Below are 20454 nucleotides of genomic sequence, written 5' to 3' on the forward strand. Positions count from 1 at the left end.
AGATGGTGAAGTGATCTATGTGGATGATGAAGGCGAATGGGAGATGAGATGCAGGTGCTATTTGTGACGTTGGTGTTGGCGTTGGCTTTGGTGTACCTTTAGAGATTAGGTACCTTCATCCTGTGCACTTTAATGATTATGTTTGTTCACTTCATCAATGAACTATGTAGGGAAATGTTTTAGTTGTCAGAAGGTACAATAGATATGTACTAAACTAACCTACCTCACCAACGACCTTGTCGTTTTATGTGTACATTATGTAGGTACCTACTCTATTAGGTGGAAGGTACTATCAGCATACAAGAAATTGTGTTTTAAATTAAAATCAAATGCTGTCGGATCATGGATTAAGTTACTTCAGTATGTACAGCTTAAGTAGATGTGTCTGTAGGTAGGTATATGTAGTTTCTGGTAGGTATGACAACTTAATCTTGCATGAGGTTACCCAACTAAAAAATTTAAATACTTCTATTACAAGTAGGTATACAAATGGAAGCAAGTAGATATTGCCAAAATGAGTTTGATGTAATCATGAGAGTAAAAATTGTAACTCATAGCAGATTAATATCTCGATGAAATGACACATCTAAGAAGGGGGAGGATAATGACCCTTCCTCCTAAACATAAAAGTTCATAGACTTTATTTATGAAAAAAGGACATATTTTAAATATGTTGTCAAATTTATAATTGACTGATTTTATAAAAAAAATGCATTTTTAAAATCCCAAAAAATAATCGGGATCAACACAGGCCCGTCGGAGAAGATTTATGTAACCATTCCATTCCTGTGTGCAAGTACTGTCCTCAGGGATGAAGGGGACCTACACTTTGAAGCCGTATCCGAACGGCTAATTTGAGAAAGCACTTTTCATGACAAGAATTGTTAATTCCTCACAAAAAGCAGTACCCGTGAAAAAAGGCAGGCACGGGTTGAACTCAAGACTACTTGCATGACAGTCCTGCACACTAACTTCACTGAATTCAAAAGTGTCTTAATTATATTTCCATATGTGTTCATGTTTTCTGGTGCGGATGTTTTCTTAAGAGCTTGACAACTTGAAATAATAATACAAGACCGTTACTGTAAGATCAGCACTTTTCTTATTACAATAAATTACAGATGATACCAGCTTGTAAAGCGTTTAAACACATTCAATTTTAATAAATTCAATAGTGAGTCGATAATGACTTGAGACCAGGGCCGGCCCAGGTAATCTTGCGCCCTGTGCAAGCGTGTAGAAAGCGTCACTTTTTTATATTTTCACACATAAGCTGATACACAAGCATAAGCCTTTCCCACATTATCAGGAGGTGGACTTTCAGTGCGTTTTTTGTGATAGAGGTAACCCAAGTAACCCTAAACCATAAACTAAAACACAGCGATGAAATGAGCAGAGGGGAAATGTTTAAACTTGGAAACTTACTTTTCTGGCCTTACATTTTGCAAACTCAGAAAAGAGATCATAAAAGTCTAAAGAATTCAATAATTCCTTTTCAATGGACACAGATAAGCCTACCAATCTCTCTTGAGTCATGATTGTCGTAAGATAATTTTTAATAATTTGAAGTTTACAAAAATACCTTCTCCTGAAGAGATTAGAGATTTCTAGAGCAATTACTTAATTCGGAGCAAAATCTTCAAGGTTTGAACTAAAATTTAAATTTAACACATCTAAACTTGAGCTTTGAGGTGCAACAAGCGGCGATATTACGGTTTACTCTTGAAACAATTTGTCTACATCTAAATCTTAAAAGCTACCTAATGTTATAACATTCTGCAAATTAAGGCATGAAACACGTACATTCTTATGTTACATAAAAATGATTTTTTTTTATATGTATCAAGCTATTCAAATCTTTATGTAATTGATTGAATGGCTTCATTAAGAATTTTGAAAAAAAATCTACTTTAAATTTTTGTTTCGGGTGTAATATAGTTTCAGGACATTCATCAGCATATTCTTTTTCTCCGTTGAAATCGCAATGATGAAGCTTCAGGAAACATATTTAGTATTTCTAGGGAACTGGCAATACACTCCATTAATTGAACAAATTTGCCCATTAAAATTTTCATCGGAACGCATTAAAATTAAACTGTGTTTTTGTATTTTCTCAAACTTTTATGCCAGTTGACAGATTAACGGACAGACTTTGCAAATATTTACTAGTTTTATTTATATTTTCTAAAACATTAAACAAAATTTGCAGTCAGCAATTAAATGTAAAATCAAAAATTTTATTTCTTAACGATTCTGCAATGTTTTTTTTACTCTTGATTTCCTATTTCTATAAAAGCTTCATGTGTTTCTTCTAAATTTGTTCTTAAAGGTCTCAATCTAACATGCTCTCCCATCTAGTCTCAGAAAGAGGTTTCAAAGTAAGACTTGGAAAATTTTTTTCTTATAAATATCGCACCTCGTTAAGAAACTTGAAAAAAAGTTAACAAACATTGAATTGTATCGACAAAATTTGACTGCATATAACGAATACCGAGCAGCATCATTAAGCACTAAATTTAAGGAATGCGAGCAACATGGAAAGAAAAATGCTCTTGATTCCAGGTTTCGAATTTGATTCTGAACACCCGTTTCTTTTTCTTTCATATTCATCATAACTTTGGCTTCGATAGTTACTTAATTAAATTCGATGTAGTTCAAGCTTGTCTAAAATCAACTGAGTCAGTAACATTCCGGTCTTGTCTTGTCACAAAATACGTCACTTCTATTAACAACTGATAGCTATTTATTTAATCTTAATTAACCAACAAAGGGAAAAAACAATTAAATCAACCTGCATTCTGCACCAGAGTAGATATACAGGGTGACCACACAAAGATGCCCATATTTCTTTTTGAAGTAACTCCAGAACCAAAGCACGTACAACAACGATACAAATTTTATTCGAAAATACAGATTAGACAAATTATTTATGAAATATTACATCCATTAAATGATGCCCGTTTTGGCTTACACAATCGTTTAATCTTTTGATAACATTTTCGAAGACATTTCTTAACATTTCCGGCGTAATATCAGAAATTTCTTGTCGAATGCGCTTTTAAATCCTCCAAATATTACGTACACGAGTCGTGAAGACACACCCTTTCAAATATCCCCAGAGGAAAAAATCCGGAACCGTCATGTCGGGAGAACGAGGCGGCCAAGCAAAATCTGTCGATCGAGAAAGTAAACGAGTACCGAAGGTTTTTTTCAACAGAGAGAGCGTTTCGCAGGCAGTGTGACACGTCGCACCATCCTGTTGGAATATTGTTCGACTCAAACGACGTCTACGGCGAAGTTTGGCGAGGAGGAAGTTGCCTAACATGTTTTTATTTTCAATTTGTCCAATTATCAATGAAAAACAACTGCATTGCGAATAACTTTAGATGTAAATATTAAAATTTCATAATAGAAAGGGAATACCTGTTTTTTTTTATAACGGTTGCCGAAAGGTGTCTCTATCTATTAGTTCACAAGTTTAAAAAAAATCGTTAAAAATTCGTGCACAACATTTAGCAGACAGAACTACAGGGCCAAAGTTAGCCATTTTGCACTGGTATTAGTTTTCAGAAGTGTAGGACGCGTATCCCGATAATATTAAGAAAAATTAAAGACATTTAAAACCGCATTCATACATTCAAGTGAATTTGTTGAACTACCAACCTTGCAAACATTTATTTTTGTATATCAAAGCAATCTTAACGAAATACAAGTATTTTTTTAAACACCCCGTGGATTAGCTCAATAACAAGTTGTACTGTAAATAACATACTTACATATTTATTTATGTAGGTTTTTAGGCTCCCCAAGTAAGAAATCCTTATTCGTTCAATAAGACATTTTGAAAGAAGCAAAAACAAAAGAATGAACAACTTCACCAACTCCAACGCGAAAACATTCTTGAATAATGTCATTTTCCATTGATTTTTGTTCCCTTTGTTCTTATATAGCACACTTCTTGAATGTTTATATATGTAATTCTAGCTTTTACTTACTCAATTTATGTCCAATATTCTGATCTTGATCTGTGTAATAATACCTATGTATACATAGGTATACAAACATTTATTGCTTTGAAGTGTAATTTTCTTTTATATAACGACTCTGTATGGTTAAGACCATTAAAGAAAATTAATTAAGAAAAATAAAGTGAACCTATAATTTTCTTCCAATTTATATATCGAGGAAATTAATTTCACTCAAGAGTGTGCTGATGTAACCCCTTTATATGTATGTATATAATTCATTCAATACAGTGCGTTCCGTGTGATTAGTTTTCCTTCAATTTACTTTGTTTAAATATGTATGAATTGTTCTCAAGACATAGTTAAGAGTTCTTTAAATGCAAGACTTTTATCCGACGACGACTTACTTAATCCTTAAAAAAATCGCCTTAAATTTTGAGAGAACATGTTCTATGAATTTTATTAAGTGTACCTTGGCTCTTGATCCGCAGTGCATACTCGTACTTGCATATAAAGTAAACTCAAATTGCACCTCACCTACCGAGCCAAAGGTGTAAGTTTCTCAGGGGTGAATTGAAAAAATATCTTTAAAACCCACAAAAGACCGACAACGTAAACTACGACGACGGCGAGCGACGATGAGGCCGAGCCAGAGTGGGTGGTGGGTAGGGTAGTTAGGCATCGACAGAAACATAGGTAAGACGCGATGAGACTTTGAAACGCCAAAGGGTTGCTGTCGTGCCGTGGTTGTTATGTTATGGCTGCGTTGTTTTTTTCTGCAAAATAAAGAAGAAAGAAAATTTAATAGGTAGGAGAATGGAAAAGAAATATAGACATAGACGCAATAGTTCTTGCGTCATCGTTATTTTTGTTATGGTCTCTATTTTTGTTTTTGCTGTTGCTTTGGGTTGTTAATTTTTTGTTTTGTTTTCTTTTATTAGACGACACGAGGACAAAGAGGAAGAGGACTCGTTATCGAGGAATCACCGCACTATTGTCGGCTTTTGAGTTTCACTTGATTTATTTTAAACATAAAATTAATGTGATGCTATACACGTGTGTGTTGTGTCTTTTTTTTAGGTTTTTCTTCTTTCATACAGTGGGTATCGAAAGTAAAGCTATGTATGTCCTATTTTTTAGTGTCCATTTTCATTCGAATCAAATGGACAGGTTCAAACGATATAATGGCTGAAACACAAACACGCTACATCTTCGGCTTCGGCTTCGTCTGCGTTACGATAGGCCTGCTTCTAGGTTGCTTCCAATATAACATTTCTAAAATGGCTCTTTTGTCATTAGCAGCTGTTATTTTTTCTCAAAAGTTTGTTTTGATTTTTCTTGAAGTAAAAAATATAAGTTTTTAAATAAAAAAAAAATATCGCGGAAGTAGCTTACAGCCAATAACCAATGTGAATCCCTCCAAAAGCAAATGTATTATCACATTACGTTCTTTTCCTTACGATTGTCAAACGTAACGTGAGGTCAAAGCTTCATTGTGATAGCATGCATTGAATTCCCATGGCTGAACTCGTAAACATCAGGCGAAGCCGAAACTGAAGTGTGTTTGTGTTTCAACCACAAGGGACTTGAAAGTAAAACAAGTTTCTAGTATCTGATTGGCCAGGTGCCAACAACATTGCTTTCCAACTAAGGCAACGTTACTGGAAAGTTTTCCAAGACAAATCTCTCTAACTATCATGAAAATTCTACTTACTGTCAAATGACAGGTAATCATAGTTTTTCATATAAACCAAAGCTGAACTTTATTACTCTGTGATTCATTTATTTTTTGCACAATTGCAGTTGATGTTTTTTGTGAAAGGGTTCCTGGTCAAATTGGAAAAGTGATAAGCAATATTTATTAAAAATAAGAAATGCAAGCCAAGACGGCTTGTAGCTTGCCTGAGAAGTGCTTCTAAGACAAATATGTTTTTGGTAGCTTTTGCACGATCGTCTGAAAGTAGAAGTTAGTGATGTAAAGTTCCAAATTGCAGTTTTCGACACTTGAAAACCTAACGATTTCAGCTAATTTCTAGGCTTGAGTAGTTTTCACTTTTGAAGGTATCATCTTTTGACATTTGACAATTAAAAACAATAATCAAACAAACAAGAGTCAACAACGCATTGAAATTGCTAAAATTAAATAAAGGGTAAAAATAAATCAATTTTTTTTGATCTAGATCTGTCAAATCACAAATTTCCCCTGTTTTTGCATTCCATGAAGCAATTATAATTTAAGATCAAACCTGCAGATCTGGATTTTTAGGCAGATTTCAGACTGAAAGTTTTAGTAATTTTTAGTCCGAAGTCGTTTCACACAAAAGTTGTGCTAATTCATACAAAAGAGAGCGTGCGTGAGAGATTAAAACATTTCCCCTTTTTGTCAGATTTATTCCGAGCAATTTCTTCTAGTGATTTCTGGACTGGCTGTCAAATTCCTTTTATTTTCATTTTAGTTTTGTTAAATGTGAATATTGTTCATATTTTACCTTAATTAACGAAACAATTTTCGTAAAATGTATATCTTTTTATAAAACTGTTGCTGAAGAAGAAATTTTAAATAAAGAATATATTTACCCCCAGTTTCACAGTTTTGGTTTAAACTTCAGTTCAACAATTTATTCGGTTTCACACTTTCGTTTAAACCTTGAACTGAGTTCATTCTGTAGTTTAATTTAAACGCCATTATTCTGTCATTTAACCTCAGTTCAACGTTTAGGTACTACAACAGTTGTCAGAATAGCTGCCATTTTCATATTAAATATTGAATTAATTTATGATGGTGATTTATCCTATTTTCAATAAAAATTAATAAAAAGTAAATTGTTATTTTAAAATGTCGAGTTCGGAAAGTTATATTGAAGATATTAGTGATGAGAAAAACTTCATTTAGTTGCTTCATTTTACACAAAATGCTTGTTTAAAAACTTACTTTTTGGTTTTAAAATGTCACTGTCATAAACTAATGGTAGTCCTTGCGCCTGGTCACCAAGAAGGTCCAGAATCGTCTTGTCTAACACATCTGTATTTATTTCCTGAGGTCCACCACTAGTTTGGTAAAGCTTTCGCTTTTCGGAAGCAAAATTTTGTTTTGTTCTTTTTTTTAATTCATATTTTGTCTTCAACACATCCGATGATCGGTAATGGGAGCCACTCTTTGAATTAAATTCGCTTGCAATGGACTCCCATGCCGCTGTTTTTTCTGTCCAATGTACTCGATCGATTTTTGTTTTCAATGATGTGTTTGTTTTTCATAATCAACTCCATCAGCAAACTTATATCTGCTGATGAAAAGTTGTTGCTTCTTTTTTTGTTGCTATTAATTTTCACAATGTTTTTCGTTTTTATTTTTATTTTTTCGTTTAAGCTCACAGAAATCACAACTCACAACGGTACTTTAAAACAATACAATTTTTCCCCGATTGTCAACAAAAGACAAAATATCTGTTGCTGTTTTACGTATTTCTCGCTTCAGAGAGAGAAAGAAAAAAAGATGAACAGCTACGTATTGCTTACATTACGTCACATGACTGACAATGCTACCAAACTCTAATCATGCAATTTAATTAAACTACGTTCATTTGAACTTTTAAATTTAATTAAACTACGTTCAGAGAACACTGTGAAACTAGAGGAGTTGAACTTGAAATTTAAACTTAAGTTCAGGTTCACCTGATCTTAAGTTTATACTTCCACTGTGAAATTGTTCATTATTTGTCAATATTTATTGAAAACTGTAGTGATTTTTATTTATTTTATTGGATTCGTATTCATCGTTAAGTTGATTAAAATTTATAAGTGATCTTCGGTAACTATGCTCTATTATATATTTTGACGTTAAACAAAGCAGTCCAAACTCCTTTGTTTAACGTCAATTGGTGCGAAAATCGATCAAGACAATTTGACAGTTTGCTTTCTCTCTGAGAGCATTTTATCTCCACATCTCAAATTTGACACTTGACGAAGTTACGCTAATATAATGCCAACAAAAAATTACAATCGTGTTTCGCTACGAAAAAAAAAATCGATTTTTGTACTTAATTTGAATTTACCCAATTTCGGCGAAGACTTGTGACTTGGGAGTATTTGCCCCACAAAAAATAGTCAAGCAGTTGCGCCGCCATCTTGATAAAACCACAGCTCCTGTACATCAAGGTTATTAAATTAATGAAGCTCATATTGAGAACAGAAGCATGATTTTCAAAATAAATTTGCACAATTTGAAAGCGCTGTCCAATTCAAATTGAAATTCCAAATCAGACTTAAAATAACTCACTCACTCACAGTTGCCAAAATAGCTGCCAGTTAAAATAGTGCTACCAACTTCTATAGCTCTAAAAAACATCCTCTGGTTGGTAAGTGTGTGAAAAAAACTAAAATGGAAAGAGTTCGACCCTAAAAAAAATAATCTTAGAGCTTTACTAGGATGGATACGGACTCAAAGCTTAGGTGATTTTCAACGCCTTACTTGAACTACAAAACATAACTTAATAAAATCTTGTACCGTTGCTTTTTATGCCCAGTGTTAAATTTGTTTTATAACATTCAATTCTTTATAACATTGTTTAGTCTTAATTAATTTATTAATGCAAATGTGAATTGTATTCAATGGGGAATGCTCTTGGTCATGGCCATAAGTTAGGGATGAAATATAAATTTGAATAAATAAAGGAATGTTTTATTTCAAATTTGCATACCATAGAAGTTAGTTAAAACAACGCATTTTCCTCTTGTATTATTTATTGCGTCTTAACTCTAACTAGGTTTATGTATAAGTACTTAATTTGGGTCAAAGTTTGTTTTAGAAGTATGTCACTAAGTTCTTTGTTTAATTTCTTGTCTATCTAGAAAATTAATCTATCTTTTAAACAAAAAAAAAAGCTGGAAAGAAAGACAAAAACTGGTTGTTTAAGTTTTTTTGTCTGTATATTTTCTTGAAATGAAGACCGATTTATAATTATTTGTTTCTTGTAACTTGAAACATTCTTTATTTGGTAAACAACCTAATAAAATAACGTTCTATTTTTTTAGCTAGATAATTTATTTAACTTTCTAGTAGAAAAAGGTAAACAATTTTTTTTGTGGTCCATGAAGTCATTGAACTTTTAGTTTAAAAATAATGACGTGATGATTTGATCAAAAAATTATTTGGAAATTAACTTAATTCTTTTTATGTAGGTGGTTACCTTAATAGAGTTAATTTGTGGTCAAATATAGAGCCTCTAGCGGGAAAGTTGTAAAATATGTAGTTTAAATTGAACAATTCAACTTTTTTTGAATGAAATTTTAGCGGATGTAGCAAATCATTCGTTTAAACTGACAGCTCTGTTTGTTTCACTACAAAAAGACTGAGTTAATTCTAGTGTTGGATAGGCTATCCTAGATATGTTAATTTTAGAAACCTTTTTGAACTATTTGGATACCTAGACTGAGATTGTTAGCAACAAATAAAAACAACTTTCAACTGTTCACAAAAAGGAGACAAATATTTAGATTTAGATGTTTAACATTATTGTACAATTAAAGCTTCAATGGATATTTAAATAATTCACCCGATTTTCGGATCAGCTATCTTACGCGTAAAATATATAATAATAAAAACGGAAACTTCTACAACTCACATCTCGATTAATTACACACGTTCCCATAAGCCCCTGAACACAATAGGTAAAGCTTGAACCCTAAAAAAACGCTTGATGCAGAAGGGCATTTCAAAGCAAAGGACGAATTTTGAAGCTGTCAAAAAAAAAAAACAATTCATGTGTCAATATTGTGCTAGAGTTGTGTTGGCATGCTTTATTGGTTGAATAAATTAATTATTTTCACTTATTGTTTACAAAACTTTTAAAGATAATGACAAAAAATTATCAATTTGTTTTTCGATTACCCGGTATAAGTTTCAAAATATGTACATATATTTAACAATCCCAAACCGAGTTCTTTTCAATAAAGATGGTTGTGTTAAACGAACCCATTAAAATGTCAAAAATCTGCTCGGCATCAAGCCAAAAGTTTTCAACTTGATCTCTCAACTATTCATATAAACCATACAAATGTTAAAAACCTGCGCATTAGGAAGTCAAAAGTCAAAGTTCATCGTCGTGCTATGAACTCGTTTTGATGAGGTTTAACCACTCTAGTTTAGTTGCGACTATTTCAAGGTGTTCTATCTATGTATGCACTCAAAAATCCACATTGTTCTAAAATTGTGTGTTTTTTATTTGAATAAGCTTTAAGTTTATTTATACTGTATTAAAATAATGATGGTTCTTATACGAAAGCGATGTTTAATCTTTGTTTTATTTTGTTTCATTCTATTCAAACCAATTTTTTTAAGTTTGTGTATTTGTCGAAACTGATATTGTTCATTATTTTCTACATTTTATTTATTATTTTGACAGTTTTTTAAAACTAGCAAACGCAAACGAAATATACATAAACGGTGATTTCTTAAGAGCTTGAGAACTTTTTTTAAAATTTGCAAAATCTCATCGATTCTTTATTTGAAACGTTAGATTGGTCCATGACATTTACTTTTTGAAGATAATTTCATTTAAATGTTGACCGCGGCTGCGCCTTAGGTGGTCCATTCGGAAAGTCCAATTTTGGGTAACTTTTTCGAGCATTTCGGCCGGAATAGCCCGAATTTCTTCGGAAATGTTGTCTTCCAAAGCTGGAATAGTTGCTAGCTTATTTGTGTAGACTTTAGACTTGACGTAGCCCCACAAAAAATAGTCTAAAGGCGTCAAATCGCATGATCTTGGGGGCCAACTTACCGGGCCATTCCTTGAGATGAATTGTTCTCCGAAGGTTTCCCTCAAAATGGCCATAGAATCGCGAGCTGTGTGGCATGTAGCGCCATCTTGTTGAAACCACATGTCAACCAAGTTCAGTTCTTCCATTTTTGGCAACAAAAAGTTTGTTAGCATTGAACGATAGCGATCGCCATTCACCGTAACGTTGCGTCCAACAGCATCTTTGAAAAAACACGGTCCAATGATTCCACCAGAGTACAAACCACACCAAACAGTGCATTTTTCGGGATGCATGGGCAGTTCTTGAACGGCTTCTGGTTGCTCTTCATTTCAAATGCGGCAATTTTGCTTATTTACGTAGCCATTCAACCAGAAATGAGCCTCATCGCTGAACAAAATTTGTCGATAAAAAAGCGGATTTTCTGCCAACTTTTCTAGGGCCCATTCACTGAAAATTCGACGTTGTGGCAGATCGTTCGGCTTCAGTTCTTGCACGAGCTGTATTTTATACGGTTTTACACCAAGATCTTTGCGTAAAATCTTCCATGTGGTCGAATAACACAAACCCAATTGCTGCGAACGGCGACGAATCGACATTCACGACATCACGGTCTTCAGCAACATTCTCAGAAACAGACGCAATATTCTCTTCTGTACGCACTGTACGCATTCGTGTGGTTGGTTTAATGTCCAATAAAGTAAACTGAGTGCGAAACTTGGTCACAGTCGCATTAATTGTTTGCTCACTTGGTCGATTATGTAGACCATAAATCGGACGTAAAGCGCGAAACACATTTCGAACCGAACACTGATTTTGGTAATAAAATTCAATGATTTGCAAGCGTTGCTCGTTAGTAAGTCTATTCATGTTGAAATGTCAAAGCATACTGAGCATCTTTCTCTTTGACACCATGTCTAAAATCCCGCGTGATCTGTCAAATACTAATGCATGAAAATCCTAACCTCAAAAAAATCACCCTTTACATAAAGCTTTTAGAATTTAAAATATGATACCGGGTTCAAAGAATTGAGCAGACACAGTTCTTTGAAGTAATTTGAAATAGGCTGTCAAAACAACGCAACGTATCTATTAGGTCACCCAATCCGCTTCTTACGTCAATGTCAACGGATTCGTTGCCGCAACGCATCAATTGATTCTATGTTGCGTACGTCACTTGTATAGTTTATACTTTATTTCGGAAACTCTGTTCCTGGCTTATAGAAAAAAAATCCGTCAGATTCCTCAATATATAACTTATTGTCTCTGATTTTGTTTACGATAATAGTTATACAAAACATTCTGCATACAAACACATTTCCAAAGTTGATAATGGATTTATCTCTCCCATCGCTTATAATTGTTTTCCATGTTAAATTTATATTTCAACGAGATCTGAGATATGTTTCATTTTTCATTGTGTTGGCGTAGCTGTCAAATTTTCATTTATTATCATGTGATGCACTTTAGAGAAGGGAAATGAGCATGACACACCAACTTTGGGCTTAAAAAATTGATCTAAAAAAAAAGTGGTTCACTCTTTTATAGTTTTGTGTTTTCATTGTAATTGAACCAAATTTTAAATTGAATTCGTTTTTTGATTACAAAATATATTAATTTATTTTACCAATGGAAAATATAATTGACAATAATTTCTCATGAGGTTAAAGATGACGAATTATCTAAATAAAAACTAAATTGAAATGCTTAAAAATCTATTATCAATTTTATTTCAATATACAATAGATTCTATGCAGTTAAGGGTTTGCAAAGTGCAAAGCAATCACAATTTTAATAACAAAAAAATGTGTTTGTTATGTCACTTTGAAACTTCTTAGTTCTGTTCAATTGTAGTTTTGTAATTCAAACCAATATTATATATTTTATTTTGCAGTTCTGTTTCGAAGGGTTCAATGAAAAATTATATTAAACATGAAGACATACAATGTAATTTATGTTTGTAGATTGTTCCTTTAAGGAATAAAACCAGTTCTCAGTTAACAGCATAAGTCTTAATGTTCTTATTTTTTCTTGCGATGACATTAAACTTGACGTTGTATTGGGAAATTCGATCCTCACTAGGTATAAACTCGTGTAAACATTAAGATTTTGTGTTTGCCTTATTACGAACATTTTTATTCTTTTTTCTCCTTCTTTGGATTCAATTTCCACGTCGTTTTCTATACTGCTACTAATGGCAAAATGTATTCAAATATTTAATCTGACATTATGGAGTTTAATTTGAGGACACTAACAAGAACAAGTACCCAATTCCGTCTTCCAAAAGAGTGGGTATACTTGTTAGATTTTATGATGGGATCAGGTTAACAATTTATAGTCATTGGAAAAAGAACAAATGATATATTTTCCAATTTTTGTACAAATGGATATAAGATAGTCATTAAATTCATTTATAAATGACTCACAATCAATTGAAATCATGTTAAGAAAGAATAAACAGACCTAATTGCTTCTTGGAGGCCTTCAATTATATTGTACTCTCTTAAAAAAAAAAAGAAACAACGGAAACGGTTCAACATCACCGTATTGAGACAAACAAGCGAACAACTTTGTAAAAATATAAAATACCCACAAATGTCAGGCGTGGGTCTGAATTTTCTCATTTGTCAATGTCATCGTTCTCGTTGCTGTCATTGTCGTCCGCGTAACACCAATTAATGCCACCCAGTTTTGAAGCAAGCTATAAGATTCTTACCTCAATATTATTATTTTTATTATGTTCCTATCGTTTGCCTTTAACTTCCTCAAACCTAAAGGCACACCCCACGCGTCATTTATTTTGTGGTATTGGTTATAGTAATTCAATTCTTTATTTTTATATGTATTTCCAAGCGATAAATTATTTGCGTGGGAAAAATGGGAAACAATTTGCACGTCAGTCTCAATGTTTCATTCATAGTACTGCCTTCATTCATATGTATGTTCGTAAATATAATGTATTTTTATTGTTTTGTATGTACATTGTTATGTTTGAGCATCGAAAATTCATGAATCCATATAAAATGTTAGCTGACATTGAGAAGAATAATATGACATTGAGAACAGAATGGAGTGACGAGCCTTTAAGTACATTTATTTCTGTAATTTGATGTTCAACTACTATATAACCTTGGGGCTCGGCGTTTTGAGAGACATTTTGACAAAGTCATTGCGTTTAATAGGTTTTTTTTTTGATAGTGAAAAGCGTTATTTTTATTTACATATTCATGAAAATGGGATTACCTTGAGCACTCACAATAATTTGTATTTGATATACACAATTACGTGCTCTAGACCATTTTATAGATTCATTAAAATTTTACAAGTTGATCAAGGTGTAAAAGAAAAATGTTTCCGATTTATAATTCTCGTACAATATCATGAGAACTACGAATCTAACAAACAAATCCTTGAACTCAGGATTGCAATAATTTAAACTAGCCTAAATCCATATACATGCATGTGAACACATCGCTTATTGGAGAATCTAAACGTCTGTCTCCCTTTCACTTTATGTAAAAACGAAACTGAAATACTAACTTTCTATATAAAATCTATAATAAAGGGCGTTTTTTTAGACTTGTGGTTTTTAGGAAGAAATAAAACGCATTATAATTTAATGTTTTGGCCACAAGTGTTGCCTGTTGTGTTTCAAAAATGATTTCGGGCAACTTCATCCGAGAGACCCAATTTTCCGGATGTCAACAAAAACGCTCCAATTTTGTTTTGTTTCTAAAGCGTTCATCGTTTGCGTAGACAAGCGAATTCACATAACCAAACGAAAAATAGTCCAGTGTAGCTCTTTATACAAATGTTGAGCCAGAAAACCGTAAATTGTCAAATTTAATACATTTTTTCAGAAATATTAAACAGAATTTAGAATTGTCCACACTCACAGAACTGATATTTTCACAATCTATAAAATATCTTAGATCTGTTTTCTTGGTAGTTCTTTTTCCGGACTTCCGATAAAAATGCCATAGTTTAAAATGTGTTTAAAATTTCCACACAGATGATGCCATCAGTAGATTTGGCAGCTGTTAGGTAGGAAGGTAGAAATGGCGATCTCAAGGCAACCTAGCCTGAGATCCAATTAGCACTGTAGTGCGCCGTTTTGATACCAACAACTCGTTTGACCTGTGATAGAAAGGGAAAGATTTAAAGAGAAGCATTATAGCGATTATGTTAGAGCCATTTTGTCGCATTGAGAAAAAAGATTAGGTCTCTAATCTTTGTCTCAGATAGCTCATCAAGTTCGTGAAAGCAGGACATTTGCAGAGGAAATGGAATATCGTTTCATTTTCTCTTTGGTCACTTCAGCTACGGCAAAAGGTGTTGCAAGAGATACCCAACCTCTCTGCATGAACTTCTATAGGCCAATGCCCGGTACAAACCGCAACAATCCTGGCTATGTCCTGCCTTGGCCTGCATAGAAGATCGTTTGTACGAGTTTTATTATAGGTGGGCCATATCTTCCTAGATATAATGCAGTTGAGTAAATTGCTCCACCTTCGGTTTGATTTAGTTTGGTAGATAGAAAAGATTTTACCCTTCATAGCACTAAGAGGAATGTTAACCGTTTCCGCAAGTGAGCTATGAAGGGCCGATCCTTGCCTGGCTAGCTCGTCAGCCCGTTAATTTACCACTATGGCTAGGAAACCCAGATCAGGGTGACACCGAGGTTAATGTTCAGGCTCGCAAGCTCATCGCGACATTGCTGGACCAATTTATATGAGGATATGGCCGAGTTAATAGCTTTGACAGCTGCCTAACTGTCTGTAGAGATAGCCGCATTTCGGTTTTGTTTAAGTATCTTACATGCCTCCCTTAATGCCAGCAGTTTAGCCTGAAAAACGCTAGCAGAGTCAGGAAGCCTAAAGGATTTAGCTACATTTAGGGACTCAGAAAAGATCCTAGAACCAACTCCGCACTCCATCTTTTAGCCGTCATTAAAGATAATTGTGTCGAAACCTATCGACACTACGTCATCCTCCCAATCTTCTCTGGATGGGAAAATAACCCTAAAACCCTTACTAAGGCTCAAAGTAGGAGTGCAGTAGTCAATGTCTACCAAGATAATATCTGTGGGAATCAATTTCGTAGTGTTGCTGTGACCATAAGGTTTTGACAACCAGTGTCTACCGAGATAATATCTGAGGGAATCAATTGCGTAGTGTTGCTGTGACCATAAGGTTTTGACAACCAGCTGTTTGATTCCTTCAGCCTTATAGCGCTGCAAGAAACTATGTATTTAATAAAAAGGTCGATTGGTAGAAGATCCAAAATAACGTTTAAGGCGTCCGTTGGGCAAGTACGCATGGCCCTTATGGTGCCCATGCAAGCTGTTCTCTGAACCTTCTTTAGCTTATCAATATTATAGGCTTTGCTAATAGCAGGCCACCACACAATCGAACCATATGTTAAGATTGAACGTAAGAACCTACGGCTGTGTACGTCAATAAAATCATCTTCGACTGAAGTCCCCACTTTTTGCCGAAAGTTTAGCTGCAGGCGTAGAAGGCAACACAGGCCTTCTTAACCCGTACTTTAATATTTAGTTTCGAGTTTAGTTAAGGGTCGAGTATAAATCCCAAATATTTTGCACTGGAAGACAATGATAGGATTTGACCGTTGAGTCGAGGTAGCGTGAAGGGCGGTACTTTAGTTTTGGTGGTAAAGAGCAACAGTTCAGTTTAATTTGATTAACTCCTAGTCCACAACTAGTGGCTCAGTTGCTAACTTTCTTCAAAGCTTACTCCGTGATTTCACTAATCACAGAGGTGTACTTTTCTGACACCAATAGGACAAAATCATCCGCATAGGCTACCGCCTTCACTCCACATCTCTCTAATTTAACGAGAATTGTATGCATGACCAAATGCCAAAGAAGAGGCGAAAGGACACCACTCTGGGGTGTTCCCCTACTCACTTGTTTTGTTGCGATTGTATTGTCTAGAGTGGCTCGAATCTTCCCACCACCTAGGATGGAAATAATCCATTCTCGAATGAAGTCTTCTACACCGAACTTAACGAGCGGTTCTTCTATGGATTCGGTAAGGACGTTGTTAAAAGCACCTTCTATGTCTAGGAAGGTGGCAAGAGTAAATTCTTTATAATGGATTGTTTTTTCTACAGTACGCACTACCTCATGGAGGGCAGTCTCCGTAGATTTGCCCTTAAGATAAGCATGCTGAGAGCTTTTGAGAGGCGGTCCAACTAGGATTTCTCTTATATGGTAATCAAGAATGCGCTCCAAGGTTTTAAGCAAAAAAGATGTTAAGCTTATTGGTCTGAAATTCTTCGCGTATTCGTGACCGCGCCTACCCACTTTCGGCATAAAAACTACTTTGACCTGTCTTCACGACATGGGCACATGTTTGAGAAGGAGGCATCCTTTGAAAATTTGTTCCAGCCATGGAGCTGCCACATCATACAACTTTTGAAGCATAACTGGCAGTATGCCATCCATGCCTGGGGATTTATATGGAGAAAAAGTATTGATGGCCCACAAAATATTTTCTCTGGTTATTCGGGGTTATCACTCTCGCAACCCGGAAAGTGCGTCTTCATCAGTAGATCAAGAGATTCGGCTGGAGAGTCTGCCCAGGTTCCATCAGGATTTTTTAGAAATGAAGGATTACAATGTTCCTTCGATAAAACTTTGCTGAGCCTTGCGGAGTTCTTTATGTCTTCGATTGATTGACAGTATTCTCTCCAGCCTTGTATTTTGGCTGATGACAGGGCTTGCTTGTAAATTTTAAGAGAGTCTTTATACGGTTGGTAAAACTTTTGTTTGTGGCAGATATTGAAGATTGTCCTCGTCATTTTCCTAAGACTAGACAGTTTTTCATTCCACCAAGAAGGAAGGGTTTTTGACAGCTGTTTCTTTGACAAATTTAGAGCTGTCAAGAAATATATGTCAAACGTCAACAAACTAAGCAATTTCGAAAACAATATTCTGTACATCTAATAGTCAAAAAGACTTACGACACAAATAAATGTACATATGTAAAAACAAACACAACAAATCAAACAAACAAAGAACAAAAGGAGACAAGTTAAGTATATGTCACTGCTGTCACTGTGATCCAGTTCTGTTTGTTTTTTTTTTCAAAGACATTCAAGTATATAGTCCTCTTTATAGATCACGTGGATAGCAAAAAAAAACATTGATACCGGATTCCTTCTTTTTCCTCTGTATTTTTATAAAATTAATCGATACTTGACAACTCCAAATTTAATTTGATAAAAGAGTGTTTTCATTTTTGAATTCTGTGAGATCTGACTATCAAAGCGAATAAAACATTTGTATTAAAAAAAGTACGTTTGGAGAATATTTGAAATTTGAACCAATCAAGAAAATCACCTACAAGGTACACCGCACATTTATATAAATGTTTTTAACCTAAAACAAAAAATGTATTTTCTTTTTTGTGTTTTCTGAATATAACACTCGTTTCATTGAATACCAACAAAATTTACTTTGTCAACTCGATTTACTCTCGCGTGAATGATGGGGGGTTATTTAAGCATTTAGATGCATCCATCCATAACGAACTCAAAGCATTTGTGTTTTAGATTTTACTTCCAAATTTGCAAACTTGAACACATTTTTACTAAAATAAATATGTACTCGTACCTTTGTGTACATGAAGAAAAATGTGTATTTTTCAGCGCTATATGGCATCACGTTTCACGTGTGACATCATGTGCAATAGTGATTCATTGCTCTATGCAATCTTTTTCAAAATAGTCTATTTATTTATTTTATTTTTTTTGTTTACTTGTAGGTTTTTGAATAAATTGGAAATAAAGACATGTTTTACTTGAAAGATTACCTCATATACAATATTTCTACATAACATGCACTTGGAATTCAGAGAACTTTGAAAAGAAGAACTTTTTAAAAGGAATGGAAACAAATTTAAACAAGAACTTAAGTTGAATTGCACCTACACAATTATGTATTGGCTTCTTTTTAATACATACATAATTTAAATGTCAGATTAAATGACTTAATGGTACTCTGTTTGACGTTTCATTATTTTATTTAAAGAGGAAGGAAGACCTCATATGCTTAGTTCGTAAACAGAAAAAAATTTAATTTTGTTCCTAAAATTTAAAACCCTACACAAAATTCAAAGACAAATTTTAAACATGGAGAGTTTAAAATAGCTCCCTTTTTATAGTTAAAAGCAGCTAACTGTCAAAATCATTTTCTACTGCGCCTAAAGTTGTGTTTCCTTTTTCAATCAAACCTAGCTACATTGGCTGAACTGTCAAACAAAAAGTTATGTTTATTTTTTACACGTTCGTGTTCTGAGCTTGTTTAGAGCTGGTTCAGAATAAAATAAGTGATCAGATGAAGTTGAATTCTAAATAAAAGTATTCGACAGGTGAAATTGGAAACAATCCAAGCGCTCAGCTATGTTTCAAACAGTATTTTGGGGCTCAGAACAGCCTTATTCGAGGAATGTTCAAAACTAAAAAAAGAAAAAACGCTGTATAAAAAGCTGAGTGTGGCTAACTTCACTCATTTTCGTGTGATGGCAGAGGCGAACACAAAGAAATTATAATTTGTCTTTTTTTATTTCAACATTTGTTACCGTTCAGTGCTCTTACGTGTGACATGAAATAAATTGAAAGGATCTGATCACGACAAACAGTTTATCGTGGTTGTTATACAAACTGTCAAAATGTTTTCAGCGAAATTTATTTTCAAACAATATTTTAACTAAGTGAGGGCTTTGCATTTTTAGTAACTTAAAATATTGAAGTCAAACATCACAATTGTAAAGTTAAACTATGTACGACATAGAACATTTGTGCTGGAAAAAAAATGTTGTATGCGAAGAAAAATATTTCCCGACCTACGAACAAGGATTTAGGTATAACACTCAAGTGGTCGAAATATAAGAAAATGAAAGATAAATGTGTCAAACTGAATTAGGTCAGTTCAGATTTTCGAGATATGCTGGATAAAGTACAGTAAGAATTTTTTTTATTTGAAAAGTTAAGAAGCTAATTCCAAATTCTATTTTTGAACATTGTTATTAAAAACAAACAATTTCGAACTGAAATTTTTTTGTATAGGTTTGCTGTTGATGTTTTGAATGTTCTAGTATTTCTTATGACAGATCGTGAATTAGGTCTGTTCATATTTTTGAGGTATGCTGGAAGTAATTTTTCTTATTTAAAGCTGATTCCAAATCATTCAAAAAAATACGTTCATGTGTACATAACATCCTATTTATTTCATGGCCTCCAACAAGAGATCAAGCATTTTTGTTCCGTTTTTGTTTTTGGACGTTAACCTTAAAGTCTACTAAAAGATTAAAGCCGTCTTACAATAAGTGGTATAGGAGGGGTAATTTGTCAGCACTTTAAGGTAATATATTATTCTTTGTCCTTTTTTATTATAAATGTGCCACCCTCAACAATTCCAATCCGATGCCGCACCAAAGAAGAAGCAGGCGACATCCAAACGTCAACAAAACTGTTTTTTTCTTCTTTTTTGATGATGGTTTGGCACTGGTTTAAGTGTACCTACATAAATTGTGAATTGCATGTGCGCCTATTGTTGCTTCTGGCTATTTTATGAGCATTGTCATTTTATGTATCTTCATTTTGTTGGTTGCATTTCTTTTTCATATTAAATTTAAGCTGTATCTATTTGGCAACACAACTCATTGCCATTGCATCAAATTGTGTATCCATCCTAAAGAGACATAAAGAA

The 20454-nt window shown here is 33.8% G+C and overlaps 1 protein-coding gene across 1 annotated transcript in view; it reads left to right on the forward strand.

Annotated features, from left to right (window-relative positions):
- Positions 1-20454, forward strand: part of LOC129950720 (tyrosine-protein phosphatase cdc-14) — a 55949-nt gene that overhangs the window by 943 nt on the left and 34552 nt on the right. The gene's annotated exons all lie outside the window — the stretch shown is intronic.

The sequence above is a fragment of the Eupeodes corollae genome, chromosome 3 (genome assembly GCF_945859685.1).
Source record: "Eupeodes corollae chromosome 3, idEupCoro1.1, whole genome shotgun sequence".
In the NCBI taxonomy this organism is placed as follows: domain Eukaryota; kingdom Metazoa; phylum Arthropoda; class Insecta; order Diptera; family Syrphidae; genus Eupeodes; species Eupeodes corollae.